Genomic DNA, 14579 nt, shown 5'->3' with positions numbered 1-14579 from the left:
TGACTGAGTACTGCACCGCATGCAACTTTACTTGCATCAGTAGTGATGCAAAATTGTTTTGAAAAATCGGGGTATTGCAACAGTGTGGGTTTTAGTAATTCCCTTTTTAGATGGTTGAATGCCTCATTGCATTCTGTTGTCCATTTAAATTCTACATTTTTCTTGCAAAGTTGCGTTATATAACGCGAATAATAAGAAAAGTTTTTAATAAATCTTCTGTAATAGTTGCAAAATGCAACGAATCGTCTAGCACCGTCAGCGTTTATTGGTATGGGATAGTTTTTTATAGCTTCATATTTTTTGTCATCCGGTAGGATGCCTTTATTTGTACACTTATGCCCTAAATAAGTGACTTCGTGCATAAAAAATGAACACTTTTCTGGATGTAATTTCAGGTTATACTCTCGACATAGTTCGAAGACCTTTGTTAAATTGTTCAGCATGTGCTTTTCAGAACATCCTATTACAATCAAATCATCCATATATAGAAAAGCTTCAGTTGGCTCTAGGCCAGAAAATGCTAACGTCATCATACGCTGAAAGGAATTTGGTGCTAATTTTAGTCCGTATGGAAGTCGTTTGAAACGATACGAACCAGTACTAGTTGAGAAAGAGGTGACATCTCTTGATTTTTCGTCAAGTTCGATCTGGTGAAATCCGGACATTAGGTCGAGACATGAAAAATATTTTGCTCTTCCCAATTGATCGAGTATGTCTTCTATTCTAGGGAGTGGAAATTTGTCTGCTAGTAATTTTTTATTTATTTGGCGGTAGTCCACTACTAACCGCCATCTTTTCGTGTTTGAATTGGGTAAAGATTTTTTCTGCACTAGTAAAAGTGGGCTATTGTATTCGGACTGGGATGGTTCCACTAAACCGTCGTCTACTAATTTTTGGACTTGTTTCTTAATTTCGTCCTTATACGCATATGGGGTTCTATAATTCTTAATATATATTGGTTCATCATCTTTAAGTCTTATTTTTTGTTTATAAAAATTATTTGTTGTTATTGGTTCTGATTCGAGTCCAAAGACATCACTGTAACTATTGCATATCTTAGTTAATTGTGCTTGAAATTGTTTAGGAAAATTTTTACTAAGTAATGAGAGTACTTCACTTTTTCGGTTTTCTTGAATTTTATTATGGTTTGTTATTTGGTAATTGGAAAGACTTTCTGTCTGAATACTATTGAGACTAAGTGTTTTATTTGTTGTATTCGTATTTATAATACGAATAAATGGGTTTTTGGTATTAACAATTGTATTGGCAATCAGTATACCTGGTTGCGGTTCCTGATTGACTACTAATACTTGGTTTTCTTCCGAGTCAACGTGTACCTGTCTGATTACTTCAGAACGTGCTGGTAAAATAATTTTGTTCGTATTAGAGTGAAGTATCGGTAAGTGAATGTTCAGACATGGACTATTGGGTCTTAGTATCAACCAATCTTGTTCCTTGTTGAAATCTATTAGACAATTGTACTTTTTTATAAAGTCCATGCCTAAAATTCCATCACAAGGAATAGGGAAATTTTCGTGTACTACATGAAATTCATGTGATACCAGAAATTTACTGACTCTGAGATCTATACATGTTGATCCTAATGACTCTATTGTACCTTGCCCTATACCTGTTATACGTGTGGTGCAAAGTGTATTCAAGGAGTACTCAAAGTTAATTTGTTTTAATAAGGAAATATCAGCACCTGTATCAACTAGAAGTGTTAACAGTTTATTTGTGTTATTGTTATGTACCTGTATAAAGATGCTTAGACTTAGATGAATATTATATACTTTTTTTAGTTGGTTAATTATTGATTTCTCAAGGGGACATTCGGGTTTTCCGGATCCTGATCTTCCCGTGCAATCACTCGCACATACCTGTTTCCAGCATTCCTACCATTATTGTTTTGGTAGTTCCGACGTCTGTAGTTGTTGTTTTGCCAGTTATTGTTATTGTTGGCATATCGATTGTACCTAGGTTGCCTTCCAGTGCCGCGATAATTGCCACGGTAATTTCCACGATAATTACCGCGATTATTGTGCTGAAATGCGCCGTTAGATTGTGATCTGTAATGAAGAATTGTGTCTTCTTTTCCTGTCGCATTTGTGCAGCTTGTGACGAACTTAGTTACTGCATCGCTCATTGTTTTGAACTGACCGGCTTCCATTATCAGTTTAACTTTCTCTAATGAGCAATTCTTAGTCATAGCGTTGACCGCTTGCTCGGTCGAGTATTTCTCTGCTTGTTCCCGAGATAAACCATCTGAAATGTATGCACATTGTAGAGATTTTGTTAAAGATTCTATTTCTTTAACATATTGGTTAGCCGTTTTACTCCTTTGCTGTATGTTCATTAGCTTGGCTGTGAGTACTGATACCGACTCACCTTTAACAGTGGATTTAAGTTTATCTGTTATTTGGCTCAATGATACTTCATTCTCTATCAGACTTCTTGTTGCTCCTTTAAGTTTTGTCTTCACAAGGGCTACAGCTGTTGCTTCATGACCATCCTTAAAAGTATCGACGATAGATAGAGCATCTAGAAAACTTTGCAAATTTTCTGGTGTTCCGTCAAAGTCAGGGATGACTTTGGTCGCCGTGTTTAGGAATTCTACTACTGTCATAGGCATTTTGATTTCAGAGTCTGGGTAATTAGAAGAAGAGTCTGAGTCTATGTTTAATTCTATAGTAATAGAAATTTTTTCATTTAACGTTGTGGGTATTTCAATATTAATACCTCTTTTTAAGGTAACTTTGATAGCTTTTTCACGGAGGTCTCCAAAGATTTTCCTCGCTTCCGCTTTGTGTGCGGTTGTGAACCTATCAAAGTGTACGTTTAAAAGTACCCGAATACTTTCTAAACTTTGTAATAATAACGTACAGTGTTTGTGTAGTGTTGTAGCACTAACAGGTCTGTCTATTGCCATACATTTATATGACTTGTTAAACGTTTCTTTTAGGAAACGTATTTTATTCAATATTGTTTGCCATTCCATCAAACAATATTATTTTTTCAATTGTAAATTAAATTTACGAAAATCTTAACAATTTGGGTGCATAAGTTATATTAAACTATTTAAATTTTACAGATAATTCTATAACATAGCCATTATAAGCTAAAATTCAACTATTATATAAAATTTAATATTAAATTTTCTTATACAACTACAGATTGGGAACTCAAAATTATAGTAAAAATATTCTATATATTTTAAGTATTAATCCAGTAATGAATTTTTAACTAAATGCAGCAGAGAGAAGAGAAAAAAAAAATTACTAAACTCAAATTAAGCATTTTAAATGTTATCTGTTGAAACTGCACGATTCATATACTTCCTTTTAACGGAAGCTCTGTACTTTCCTATTAATTTGAGAACAATTTTTCCTATCACTATAACAACAAGAATAAGTAAAAGGAAATTTGTGGTTTTTAAATCACTTAAATCTGTTTGTACTTCCACTTCATTAATTACATTGGCCTGAGGCCTATCGAAATTGGCTTTTGGGCCGCACATTTCCAAATAATATTAATGAATGAATGAATATAAATCATAAAAATTGTATGGATATATAGAAAACATATATATAGAATACAAATATAAATATATAAATAAAATATAATTAATAAACAACTGTTTGTTAAATACAGTTGATTTTATATGAAAAAGTAAACTTTTTGTTAACATTAAAGTAAAACTAATACATTCAATTATATTTTTTTTTAAAAAAAATCACTTATGTATATAGTTGTATTTATTATAACAAATTAATTTTTAATAATTTTTTTTTTGAATTAAATATAAGAGTTATTCAATTTTATTAATTTTTAAACAATTTTATCATGATTTAGTTTAATTTGGTATTCGTGTTTTATAAATTTGTATTTATTATGATTATTGTTTTTCTTAAAGTAATGTCCAGAATAAAAAAATATTATTGATTTACAGGTTATTTCAAACTAATAAAATTTTCATTTCTATAAAATATATATTTTTTTTTTTTTGTTTTTTAATTTTTAATCTACTTGCTTGCATTCCCTTATATTTGGCATTATGTAGCAGCTGTTGTATTGCTGTGGTTGATGACTGTGACTTTTCTTGCATTCCCTTATATTTGGCATTATGTAGCAGCTGTTGTATTGCTGTGGTTGATGACTGTGACTTTTCCTTTTTGCGAGTGGGAAAAAAAAAATTTGTGCACCGTTATTTATTTTTATTTCACACGCTTTTTTTCACAAAATGGTTTTTTATTCCTTGGAATAAATATTTTTATTTTAATTATTAATATTTATATTATTTTGTCAACATTACTTAAAATTTAAAAGTGCGTCAAATATTTTTTTTTTTTGTTTTCTTTAAATTTTTATTTTGTTTTCTTTTTGTCACAAGTGTTTTTTGTTTTTATTTTTATTTTTATTTAATGAAAATAAAATATCCATGCTTGACTTTTAATATTAATTCTTGAAATATAAGAATTTTCTAAATAATTTTTAGTCAAATTAAATTTCACTTTAAACTTTAATTAATTTAATTAAATTTTTTTTTTTTTTAATTGTTTAAACTTTAATTTTCTTTAAATTTTTATTTTGTTTTCTTTTTGTCACAAGTGTTTTTTTTTGTTTTTATTTTTATTTTTATTTAATGAAAATAAAATATCCATGCTTGACTTTTAATATTAATTCTTGAAATATAAGAATTTTCTAAATAATTTTTAGTCAAATTAAATTTCACTTTAAAATTTAATTAATTTAATTTTTTTTTTTTTTAATTGTTTAAACTTTAATTGTTCAGATTTTCTACATTTGAGTTCATTCGTTTGAGAAATCTGTCACGGTCGCCATGTAAACAAAATGAAAGATCCGTATCGTTTCATGTCTAAATCTTTATTGGAATGGGTACATCAAAGTTATTATGCTTAACGTCTAAGTACATAGCGACACAGCGCATGTACATAACACTTATACTAATACATGTGCAAAACGTCGCAGCGCAAGCACATGCAGTTTATATTAAGTGTGCATAAACATATTTGACTAGCCAGCACATTCCACGACGCTTATCGCGTGGTGTCTAATTCCCGTTGCATAAATATCGCAAACAAAGTATGGGAATAAACTGAAGATTATTTATGTGCTGTGTCAATATGTGTATGCGCACTACACAGGGCATAAACAGAAAAATTATTGGTACAAAATTTATGAAAACTAAAATGTGAAATGGAAAACGTTTCAATTTTTGTGTGCTGGAAAAAATTATATCTAACGTCAAATTTTGAATTATTGCTGTTAAAACGATTGTTTTTACTGTGGTGCATCATTTTGTAATTCATAGTGATTGTATTAAAAAATTCTAGCCTACTTTTTTTAGAAGAAAATCAAACATCTAAGTTAAAGGAGTAGACTTCATAAGGAATATGGCTGAAACGGACAATATTGAAGACAAATCAAAACCCCCGAACAAAAACCCCCAATTAAAATCGGTATCTTCGGCTGAATTCAAAACCATAATATCAGAACTCTCCGAAGTTAAAAAACTCAATGAACTCTTGCAAGAAAATTACTCAAAGTTGTTGCTGCAATTCCAAGAGTTGAAATCACATTGTGTAGAGGTGGAGCAGCAGCTGCAAAGCAGTTCAAAGACATATACAATTAATTTACAAGGCCGCAACAACAAAAGGAAGAAGGTTTCACCACCCTCTCCAGGTAGTTCAGCTAGTGTGGAACTAATTAATTTTTAAACTGATCAATATAAGAAAAAGTTCATAAAACGGTTTATTATGTTAAAATTTATAATTTAAAAATAGAGATGATGCGGAACTAATTTAAAATGTGAATATTGTGTCACTTTTCTTGGAAAATTGATTCAAGGGTATTATGGTGCGTATGAGTAACATGAAGGACACCTGATAAATTAATTTTTTTAAATTACTTCTGGAAGCAATATCACACTGGAAATATTTATTTTCGAAGAAGAATTTATTGTTTAATCGGAATTAAAAGTAAAAATGAAAAATTTGTGTGACGTATTCCTCTGTTTTTTTTTTACTGAAAAATCGTGTGTATGTGTTTGGAGTGATGTGAAGGATAAATAAATTTTTTAAAAGTAGTTCCAACGACAATATCGTCCTGAAATTTTTGAGTTTTATGTACAATTTTATTACTAATTGAAATCAAAAATATTATATAAGAATATTTGTAGTATATTTTTTGAAAATTCATTTAATGTAAATATAGCACGCATGTGTTTGATGTGTTTTATGAGAAAAAAAAAAATTTAAAAAATTTATAAAAATCGATACTATCATGAAAATTTTTTATTTCTTAGTAAAATTCAAAACTGAATCTAAATAAAATATAAAAAATGAAAAATGTTGTGTACCCTTTTGAGATATCTTTTTTTTTGAAATTTAACGGTTAATATTAGTACTTAAATATAAACAATCTTAATTGTTTAAACAATTTCTTAAAAGCTCAACCAATTATCTTTAAAACGCAATAAATTTCAAGTTTCTACCTTTTATAGAACTTGAGATATAGCCATTTGAAATTGTGTCTACAATGCCAATTCTCAAAACCCCATGGGTCCATATCTCCTAGGAAAAAAATTACAAAATTTTTTCCCGAGATACGGGTCTTTTTATTTTATGAAAGGAGCTCATAAAAAAAATTTCAGCCAAATCGGAGGTGATGAGGTCATTTTTTGCCAAAATCCGTCCGGTTTGTAAAAGAATGACCCATATACAACATATCCAATGTTTGCCACCTAAAAGTGACTGTAGAGCTCAGCGCCCGCTAAAAGGTCCCCGTCAGTGTCACAACTGCCAACAGTTGGGTCATGTTGCCACTAACTGTAAAGCCGCACCCAAATGTGTTAAGTGTGCGGGCACACATCATCACTCTTTATGCATAAGCCTCGTGAAGATCCCCCGAAATGTTTAAACTGCGGCGGTGATCATCCGGCAAATTATAGAGGATACCTGTGTGCTCCGAAAAACATTTCAAAAAGAAAAGATAACACTGTGATATCCCTCAATAAAACCATCAATGACGTATGCGGATGTTGCAGAAGAAACCTTCTCCCAAAAACTTCCCACCTTACCACATCCACCGGCCGCCCAATTAGAAAAATTAATGAACAACTTCCAGGAACTGCTGAACTCGATTATGAAGAATATGATGCAGGCTATGCTACAAAGCCTACTGCCAACTTTAACTTCACAATGAACACACCATCACATCGCTTGAAAGTTGTGACCTGGAATGCAAATTCCATAACAAACAAGAAACACGAGGTTACACAATTTTTTCATAATTTTGAAATAGACATTATGGTCCTGCAACAAAATTTCCTTAAACCCTCAATGCAGCTAAAAATCCCTAACTGCATCATTCACAGATCAGACAGGGTCTCAAGAAGAGGAGGGGGCACTGCTATCCTTATTAGGAGAAACATCAAACACCATCTCAGAATTAATAATCTACAAGCACTCGAATCTACTTCAGTGGAGGTAGAATGCCCAACGGGTAATATCATTTTTACCTCAGTTTATAGGCCGCCAAACGTGAAAACCTATAAGGGGGACCTAGCAACACTGATTAGTAACAACTTATCCACATTCCTTGCTGGAGACTTGAATGGTTATCACAGAAACTGGGGTGATAGAAGTACGAATAGGGCCGGAAGGGAAATCGTCCAGTTTGTTAATGACTATATGCTCCAACTCCATACGCCTAACGAGCCAACTCACTACGGCAGCGGATGAGGCCATATAATAGACCTTTGCATGTCCAACCTATATAATACCGTGCTTGTGGAAGTTTTGGATGAGCTGCACTCCGGTCATAAACCGGTTCTATTCATTCTTGAAAACTGCCCCATGAGTATTATGACCCCAACATTCTCTACCACCGACTGGAATGCTTTTAAGAACTTGGTAGACACCAGCTGTATCAATAACCATCCAGAAACCTCAGAAGAATTGGATAACTGTATACAGAACCTGACGCATATATTAAAACAGGCCTTGGATAGCTGCTCACCCTCAAAGATAGAAAACCATGCAGTTATTTTAACTTACCGCAGCATATTAAAAACATGATTAGAAATCGAAATAGAGTCCGGAAATTTGCTCAAATAACGGGTGACCCAGAGAGCAGAAGAGAGGCCGATCGTCTTTCAAATGAAATCAGAAAAAGGATCTATGCATTTAAAAATGTGAAATGGGGTGAATTTCTGATGGGTCTTGAAACAGGGGATAAAACCTTCTGGGCCATGAATAAGTACTTCAGGCTGAAGCGTAAACCAGTAATACCACCCATCCATGGAGTGACAGGCTTGATATATACAGATTTAGAAAAGGCCGAGGCCTTCGCGGACACCCTTGGACTTCAATTCCAGCCCAATGAAGACTTAGAATATGACTCAGAGAAAGAACAACGCATCTCCGAGAAGGCAAATAATATTCTGGATTATCTTTATCTTTAAAGATTAAAGATAAGATCGGCACCTGGTTATGATATAATTAACAACAGATGCGTACGTAACCTGCCAGAGAATGTAATCCAGCTTATAACTAACATAATTAATTGCATGCTCAAGCTAGGTAAATTTCCTAAGTTCTGGAAGCTGGCCATAGTCATTGTCTTCCCAAAACCGGATAAGAATCCACAATTCCCGCAGAACTGGCCCCCCATAAGCCTGCTATCAACCATAGGAAAGCTTGTCGAAAGGGTAATTCTTGGCAGATTAAATGATATAGTGGCTTCATGCAATATACTCCCTGACGAACAATTTGGCTTTAGGAATGACCTGTCCACGGAACTTCAACTGGCTAGAACGACCCAAATGATCCAGACAGCCCTTAGTAGAAGAGAGTCAACTGGAATGATCATTTTTGATATTTCTAAAGCTTTTGACAAGGTCTGGTATGATGGTCTGATAGTTAAAATGTCTCATCTAGGTGTTCCAGGCAGACTAACTAAGATCATCGGCAGCTTCCTACGTGGGAGGTCCTTTCACACAAAAATCAACAGTGCTCTCTTGTCAGTCCGATCTATAGAAGCACGGGTTCCTCCGGGATCGCCATTTTCCCCCACTCTCTACAACATTTATACATCTGATATTCCAATGTTCGGTCTCTCTGGCGTTATATGCTCACGATACGTATATGTTATACTCAGATAAATGTGCTCTCAACATAACAAACACACTTCAAGAGCATATAAACCTCATTCTGGAGTATTTTCAGAAATGGCAAATAAAAATCAATAATGAAAAAACTAAGGCTCTGTTTATAACGCGTAAGTGGAGACAGAATCCATCAAGAGTGAGAGTGGGTGATATGGTGATAAACTGGGAGGATAGCATTTAATATCTCGGCATCACGTTGGACAAACGATTCACATGGCTTAAACATGTTCAACTGAAAAGAATTAGCTGCGCCAAAATTCTTCATTACCTCCAACCGCTATTTAGAAATGAAAACCTCAATGCTAAAAACAGAAAATTGATATATAACCAAATAATTCGTCCGTCACTTCTATATGGTTGTGTAGTGTTTAGCAAAGCTTCAAACACTACTATTCACCGGTTAGAAATTACACAAAGCCACGCTCTGAGAAAACTTTTCAAAGTTCCCTGGTACATTAGGACGAATGACATCCTCAGGGACCTCAAGATTGATCCCATCAAAAAATACATAAAGGATAGAGCCCTGAAATTATTTGCGTAATCTGACAGACTTACTAACACCGCGTTATCAAATCTCAGAATGGTTACAGGCTCCTCGGGGAGGTATGCAGATCTGAGGTCAATTATTGCTTAGTCTGATGAAGTGATAAACAATAATCCAGTCAAGGCGCAAAGAGGAGTTTTGAAGAAACCTCGCAGTTAATAGAGAGTAAAAGTGCTCAGGTGGACTGACTCAACTAGCCTCAACATAACAATAAAATGTGAAACGGGAATAACAAAATAGGTAGAGCAACAAAGTGGGACCAGAAAAGCCAAGGTAATGTTAATTATTTAATAAAAGAAAATACGCTAAATTATTTGTGCAATTTACTAAACGAAAAATCAGAACCTTTAAAATAGTCAATAGAAATTAAACAAAACAAATTAAATGTGGAAATTGATTCAGAGATTATGTGCAAAAGGGGTTATGGTGCCAACGACCAGAAGTAAATGAGTGAGTCCCACAGTGGTAGTAAATAAAGGTGATGGCAGCATAAGGTTATGTGTGAACTGCAGAAAAACAATTAATCGTTATGTAGAAAATGAGCAAGGCAAGGTGTCCGAAAGATCACAAAAATTTTTAACCGTAAATACACATATTGGCTTATGCAAGTACACTAGAATGGTGTATGGGTTAAGAACGGCACCACAAATTTGTTCAAAAATTATAAGTGAAATTTTAAAGGGATTGAATAAAGTGCATTCATATTTCGATGATCTTCTAATTGGGGGAGCAAACATGGAAGAATGTGAAAAAAATTTAAAAGCAACTTCAGACAGACTATTAGAGCAAACGTAAAAACTAATTATAAAAAATGACAATTCTTTAAAAAGGAATCAACGTATTTAGGTAACACGTAGGTAAAACGTATTTAGGTAATTACTTAGGTAATTAGGTAATTAATGAAAATGAAATATAAATATATATAAATATATAAATATAAATAAATCAGAACTGAAATTGTATTTGCGGATGGTTAATTATTATAATCATTCAATAGTCGCGTAAAGACCTACTTTTGCAATTTTTGGGCTTCCGAAGAAAATTATGACGGACAATGGTCCACCATTTATTTCAAAGGCGTTTAAAGAATTTTGCAATAACAATAATATCGAATGTTTAAAATCACCACCATATCATCCGCAATTGAATGGCAGTGCGGAAAGTGGAGTACAAACTGTAAAAAGCGCATTAAGAAAGTATCTGATGGATTAAAATTAAATTAAATGTAAATGTTAGGATTTTAAAATAAATAATTTTCTTTTGAATTATCGTACTATTTAACAACGACAACAAGGATGTCACCAGCAGATATAATTTTTAAATTTAAATCAAAAACTGTTAATAGAATCCAAAAAATCAGAACAATTTCAGGGAAAAGAAAAATACAAATAAATTGGAAATTGGCAAGTTTAAAAATGGAAAAGAAGATAAAGCAATGAGTAAGTTCGGAAGTGGAAAAAAAATTAATATTAAATTTTAAATTAAATTAATTAAAGTTAAATGTAATTAAATGTAATTAAAGTTACATAAGCTATGATGGAAAACTCATAGAGTGTTTTAAATAAAAGTGTGGAGGAAATGATATTTATTTATATATATATATATAATCTCTTCCACACAATCTCTTTCTTTTAGTGTAGAATTAAGATAAACGTAAGAACACTATTCTGTATAAACGCTAATATAATAAATTGAGATGGTTCAGAAACGTAGAACAAGAACTGTCTTTTATGTGGCTCGAAGATATATATCAATACCCTGCTAAATTTAAAGCCCAGTGCTAGTGATAATCACCTAACTGACCCGAAACTGTATGTGAATTGTACAGTTGAACTTAAAGTTTTGTTAATTCGCTGTAAAAGTTCATTAACAAACGCACTTGCTCTATCATATCGAGTGTTTTTTAGCTGCATGAGAACTATTGATATCGATAACTATAGTTTGACAGCTAAGAATGTCTAAGTGTGTTGACATTTCTGTCCAGTAAGTTTTGGCTATTAATGATGAATCATTTAACGGTAAAACAAAGCCTCCGAATTGCGGAAATTTACTTTAAAAAAATAAATATATTCGCGAAATTTATAGAGCACTTCGTCTATTTTATGGTCAACATAATCGGTGTAATAAGCAAACTATTCGTGCAGTTATTGATCCTTTTCGCACTAATTTTACTCTCCTCGATTTAAAACCATAAACAAGGTAACAAAATGTGCTTACCGATAGAATATTGATGCTGTAGCACAAAGTGTTGAAGAAGAAGTTGAAATGTCAATTCGTTACCGTTCTCAACTTGTTAATCTTTGCCCTTCGACTACGTGGAAAACTTGACATTAGAATTTTGGCTTATGTGCCAATAAAATGCAGCTCGTGCAAGAATTGAAGCCAAAAAACTATCATTTTCATCGAATTTTTGCTGATTGGATTCGTTTGAAACTGGTTGAAGATGAGAATTTTCATCGAAGAATTCTGTTTAGTGATGAATAAGCAAAATTGCCATAGAAAGAATTCGTATACTGGCTACCTTCGTATACTTTCTAAGTTGGATGAATTTTCGGATTGATAGTTGCCCATTTTTTTCTAATTTACCCGTAAATATAATGATATCCTCAGTTATTTAATCTCCAAACTATATTTGAATTAACAACAGAAATGAAGGCAACAAGACATATTGTTTCAGGACCAAAAGTTTCTTGCAACCTTTTCTGCATATTGCATAGCGAAGTAACTTCTGTGAGCACTACAATCCACTTATGGCTACAAATTATTAAGCCACTCAAACCTGTTCTCAGGATCACACACACAGGTCTTGTTCTTCAGTATTTAAATATATTTTATGTCGGCCTTTTGAGGGGATATCCGTACCTTATGCTGATTTATAATTTTATCGGACATACAGAATAATTATATTTAATGGAGTCAATTGGAAACTTTTTCCCACTGCTAATTTTTAATACAATAAATTTTAATATGTGATATTAACACTTCTGATATCTTTATAATAGTATGAAGGTACATGCATAACATGTTTATAGTAAGTTGTTTTTGAGTTTTTTACTTTAAACAGATACTTTTTGTAAAAATTCATGAATGAGGGAAAAAAATTATTTAATTACTTTGCAAAAATAAAATGAAGCAAAATGAACTAATACTACGTTTACATTGTGAGATTAACAGTAGATTAAAGCAATCATCGAGGTTAAAGTACAAATCTTGTTGTTTAATTACAGATTTCATATGCAAAAGTTAATCTCGTTTCACGATCAAGATTAACTTGAAATCCCGTTAGAAATGGTGATTATTCTTTCTACGTTATGATCTGTGCAAATATCGTAGATATTTTTTACGATATTATAAGAATTGGAAAAGAAATGTCAAAATCTATTCAAAAAAAAAAATTTCAACATTTTAAAATGCCGAAGTGAATGTGTGCCTCAAACACTACTATTCGCCAGTTAGAAATCTCAGGCTCTGAGAAGACTTTTCAAGGTACCATGGTATATTAGGACGAATAACATCCTCAGGGACCCCAAGATTGATCAGATCAAAAATTACACTAAATATAGAGCGCTGAAATTATTTACGACTGACAATGATTAAAATGTCATTGTAGTGTTAAAAAAGTTAGTTTAGATCTTCTGAAAACGTCAGTTCATCAACTTGTTTTGGTTGAAAAAAAAAGTTGGTTTATAATTACCTTGTATTCCTACAGGCTCCCTAATTTATAGTACTACTCGAATATATGATTAGTACTTATAATTCTGCTTGCACTTTCTTAATTGAAAAAACACCTTCCCATTCTAGTGACGATGATTTTTAATCGTCATTTATACTCTTTGGCAAGTAAAAACTTGAGAAAAATGTTGCGCTTTTATACCTGATTATATTCCAACTAATGTAATTATAAGTTTTTACTATTATTTTGAACATATCACATACCTAACGTTAAGTAAATAACAATATAATAAAGTTTTTCGATTAATACCGGGGTTAAGTCGTTTATTTAACAGATAAATAAATTAAGTAGACCGAAATATTAAAATATCAAGACTAATTTTATATTTAAAAAGGCATTTTTTATAATTTTATGTGTTAAATAAACGACCTAAGCCCAGTAATAATCAAAAAAACTTATTGTAAATTGGTTGTAATAACAATTAATTTAATATAAAAAAATAAGAAAAATTTTGTAGTAATTGTATGCTAATTAATTGTATTGAATGTCAATTACGTCATTATGATAAATTATCAACATAGATTCCCTAAAAGTTTGAATAAAATTTATTTTGTACACCATTAAAGCGGAGTGGCAGATTCAGAATAACAGACCACGAAAAAACACGGATATAACTCATTCGACAAATCAATTCGATTCGACAATAAAAACTTTTTATAATGTGACAGATGAATTCTTAACTGCATGAAAAATATTTTAACAACTCAATATAACATTTTCTTCTATATGTAGTTTTTAAAATATAATGTAATGACTTTGAAAGATGAATACCTAATAATTGTACGAACACATAACAGTTAAATATTATTATTAAACTTACCTTCCTTGTGAAGCATATTGTATAACCAAATTGTGCAATGTACGCAATCTCGCTGGTATTTCGTATCCTGACGTTTGATTAGCAAATTGGCATGGTTGGGTTGGAGAAAGATTTGACCTATCATCATGCTCTTCGTCAGGGAATAATTCAACAACAGGGTCGGAACGATTTTTTTCACAACTTTCTTCAGATTCCTGATTATCATCATATTTCTTTATAGAAGCCATAAATTCTAAATGTTTCTTTTCTTCTTCTAATTGCGCAACAAGCTGTTCTGATGCTTGGAATTTTT

Source organism: Teleopsis dalmanni, chromosome 1 (genome assembly GCF_002237135.1).
Source record: "Teleopsis dalmanni isolate 2A chromosome 1, ASM223713v2, whole genome shotgun sequence".
Classification (NCBI taxonomy): domain Eukaryota; kingdom Metazoa; phylum Arthropoda; class Insecta; order Diptera; family Diopsidae; genus Teleopsis; species Teleopsis dalmanni.
The sequence above is the reverse complement of the archived record's forward strand: the minus strand, read 5'-3'. Positions refer to the sequence as shown.